General features: G+C 67.0%; 1 long non-coding RNA gene across 1 annotated transcript in view; it reads right to left on the bottom strand.

Annotated features, from left to right (window-relative positions):
- Positions 1-1,714: 1,714 nt before the first annotated feature.
- Positions 1,715-3,759, bottom strand: part of LOC112409265 (uncharacterized) — a 6,766-nt gene continuing 4,721 nt past the window's right edge. The window contains exon 3 of the long non-coding RNA XR_003005131.1: positions 1,715-3,471. This is a non-coding gene — a long non-coding RNA (uncharacterized LOC112409265). The remainder of the gene's footprint in view (positions 3,472-3,759) is intronic.

Raw genomic sequence — 3,759 nt, 5'->3', positions numbered from 1 at the left:
ATTTGTGGCCCCGGGGGACGGAATCCACAGCCACATTCCGGGTGCCCTGGTCACCACAAGGCAAGGGTGGGGCAGGGCTGGAGTGCCAAGGCTGGCACCAGGGAGCATGGGAACCCTGCCGCTGCCAGCACCTGGGCAGGCGGCACCCTCTGCCAGCCTGGGGTCAGGGCCTCTGCGGGGCCAAAGTGGGGTCCAGGGTGCAAGGCAGTGGGTGGGGCCTGGGTCTCTTCTGCTCATGGCAGGGTCACTCTCACCACCCAGGGGAGGCGCAGAGCCTGCCCCGTCTGGGCAAACAGGGGCCTCGGAAGGCAGAGGGTGTTGGTGGGCCGCCCCGGTAGGGGTCGCACTGAGGGCCAGGATCCTGGCACACTCAGATGTGCTCACACACGTACGCACTCAGCCTGCGGTGACTCGCTCGCTGGCAGGAAGGCGACCTCGCTTGTCCTGGTTGCAGCCCCAGAAGCACCCTGGAAGAGTCTGCTCCCTGCTGGCTGGAGCGGAGCTGAACTGCCCTGCAGACCCCCACCCTACGGGCACAAGGCCTGGCCTGCTGAGGTGGCAGCCTTCAGAGGCACCCGTGCTGGGAGTGGCGGGTGGAGTCCTGCTCCAGAGGAGGGGGACAGAGACCAGCCAGCACGGGCAGGAGGCAGAGCCCCGTGCTCTGACTAGTAGCTGGCCCTGCCCAGCCAAGGCAATGCCTCCCCACCCCCACTTTACAGGTGGAGGAACTGAGCACCAGAGAGGTCAGGTGACTTTCCCAAAGTCACACAGCAAGGTGGAGGCAACACAGCAGATACAAGGTGGACTTGGAGAACGCTTAGAGACCCGAATCTTACTTTCCCAAGAGCCAGGCTAGGTGGCATCCCCGTCTCCGGCCTCAGTTTCCTCACCTGGGGAGTGGGCTCACAGTAACCACCTGGCAGAGCCGTCAAGAAGCCCAGAAGGCGGCAGCCAACGGACAGTCTCTTCTGACCCCAGTCCCCACTCCCAGCTCCCAGGTAAGAGGCTCTGATGCACCCCAACGCCACATCCAAGACATGGCGCCCCCTGGTGGCCACTGGTGGTATGAAGCCACCTGCCCTCTGCCCTTGGGTGAGGGAAGAGCCTTTGCCAGGTGGGTGAGGAAAGACCTGAAGAGGGGATGGGGAGAGGGGCAGGGGAGTGGGCAGGCCCTGGGGACTGAGCTGTGGGGGCCACAGGCAGTGGGGCTGCTGGGCCGGAGCAGCGTCCCTGGGGGCTGGTCTGTGCAGGGGAGGCTGCAAACAACCGGCCAGGAGTTTGGAGCGGATCCTGTGGGTAGCTGAAGGCCATTAGGGCCGAGGCACACTGTCCCCTGGAGGATGCCCGCAGGGGAAGCAGGGACTAGGGCTGGGTCTGCACATGAGAGGAGGGCAGCCCCAGCTATGCGGGGTGCAGATGCCCTGCGGGTGCTCAGCTGTGGGATGTGGTCAGTCTGAGGCCTCTGCCAGTCCAGGCTGGGAGAAGCGCTGGCCAGGCTCCCGAGGTCTTCGGGAGATTGCAGCGCCCACTCCCTTTCAGACCCGAGTGCGTGTCACCTCAGGGGGCCTTTCCCACTCCCCCAGCCTCAGAGGCCCACCCTGACTCTAACTTGTCCCTGGGCAGCCACCAGCGTGCTGGCCTGGGAGGCCCCCAGTTCCTCCCCCCTTGCCTCCCCGCCCCCGCCTGGGGTCCTGCCACAGGCACCATGCTGCCTGTCTGGTCAGAGCCAGCAGACTGATGGTCGGGGCAGGAAGGATGAGGCTGGGGTGGACGGAACCCAGGGTCATCCACCGGCCCCCAAAACCACGGGGGGGTAGCACAGAGCAGAGCCTGGAAGGGCGGGGCTCACAGGCCGAAGAGGGGCCGGGCCAGTCCATGGGGCCGCGCTGGCCTTTGGGTAAAGGGCTGGGCTGGGGTTCAGGGACACCTGCCTGGCCTCTGGGCACAGGGCAAAAGCACAAGCCTTGGCTTGTAGCCTGAGACCCCCGCTCCTCCCACTGCCAGTGGGTGCGGGGCACATCCTCCAGGGAGGGGGCTCCATGCACCACAGTTATTCTGGTTCTGGTGCCAGTCTCCCTGAAGGCCACCAGCTCCCCAGCATTTCTGCCCAGAGGACCCTTCCTCCCTGGGACCAGTCAGTCCTGGCCTTCGGTGAGTGCCCCCCATCCTTGGTGCCAGTGGCCAGTGCGTCAGGAGTGGGGTCTTCCTGTGCTGGCTCCCCTTCCTGGGCTCTGTTGTCACCTGAGCCCAGGGGATCCCTTGGCCTGGAGGATGAGCTGGGCTGAATATCTGTGGCTGGGGCACAGGCCTGCCCTCCCCAGGAGCCGGGCCCACCACACACGCCTGGACCCCCAGATGGCAAAGTGCTCCTTGGTGAGGGCTGACAGGGTGTGTGTGTGTGTGGCACCCATGACCCCCCAGTGCATTGCACAACTCCCCATGGAAGTGGCCAACGTGTGTGTGTGTACACACTCACTCCTGTGGGCACACGGACACACGTGAGCATACATTCACACCAGCACGCACTCACAGGCCCACAACGTCACACACAAAGGAGCACAGGGCACACACCCTTGTATGACCCCTCCCCACACACGCACGTGTGAGCCGACCCAAAGGGGTGTGCACGGGGCTCTGTCGCTGGGTCCCGCGGCCTGTCTCTCCTCCACGGCAGCTGTAACAAGCCCCCCTCACTGGGGGTTCACCAGACACCGTTCCAGACACCGTCCATGTATCAACTCCCAGACCCTGGTGACCCCTGCAGTGATGGAAGGAACGCCCCTGGCACAGAGCGGGCAACCGAGGCAGTGCGATGCGCACCACTGGCGCGGTGGCTGTGAGGCGCGGGCGGGAACGCGCAGGGCGGCAGGGCTGCAGCACTTGGAGGCACCGCGCCTGGCGGCCCTGAGGGGAGGAGACGCTCGCTGCGCGCCCCGCCCTGTCGGGGAGCCGGCCTCCTCTTGTCCCCGCGGGCTGGGGCCGGCCCAGTTCGGAGGGGTCGCGGAGGCCGGCGGCCCCCCCGCCCCCCGGGAATTCCAGGCGCGTGTGTCAGCGCGCTCGGCTTCGCCACCTCCTCGGCCCCCTCGGCCCCCGCGGAGAGCTGGATTCCCGAGGGGGCGGGGGAGGCCCCCGGGCCTAGGGCGGGGTCGGTCTCCCCTCCGCCGCCTCCCAGTTTCCGCGCCCCGAGGGGTTGCCGCTCCCCCGGGGAGGGGCGGGGAGGGCAGGCACAGGAGGACTCTGACTGCGGAAGTGGACGCCCCTGGCCCTGGGTGCCGGCACATGCGCCGGAATTCTCACCACCTTGGAAGGGGTGGGGGGCGGGTCCTGCCCGACATACAGGTGAGACCCTGGGGCTCGGTGACGATCCCCCAGGTCATGACCCACCAACTGTTTCTGTGCAAACGTCTACGTGAGTTGGGGGCGGCGTCTGGATCTTGGGTGCGAATCCCAGTTGTGCCTCGATTTTCGCATCTGGAATACGGGAACCATAGCAGTACCTACCTCGCAGAGTATTGTGCAAATAAAAGACACCCCGGGGAACCCCGTCTGTGCCCGGGATGGGGTCCTGCCTGGGAACCCGGTCGCGGTCCTCTCCGGCGCGCGTTCGCGCGGGGACCCAGGACGCCCGCTTGCCCCGCGCCTCCTCTCTGTCCGCCCTGGCTCCCTCGGGGGCTGCCTCGAGCCCCCTCCGGGCCGCCAAGACCGAAATCTCCTCGCTCGCCCCAGGCCCGCCCCGGCGCTGCTTTGCCGGCGGCCTCA

This window comes from Neophocaena asiaeorientalis, unplaced genomic scaffold (genome assembly GCF_003031525.2).
Source record: "Neophocaena asiaeorientalis asiaeorientalis breed wild unplaced genomic scaffold, Neophocaena_asiaeorientalis_V1.1 scaffold476, whole genome shotgun sequence".
Classification (NCBI taxonomy): domain Eukaryota; kingdom Metazoa; phylum Chordata; class Mammalia; order Artiodactyla; family Phocoenidae; genus Neophocaena; species Neophocaena asiaeorientalis.
This window is presented reverse-complemented; position numbering and strand designations above follow the sequence as displayed.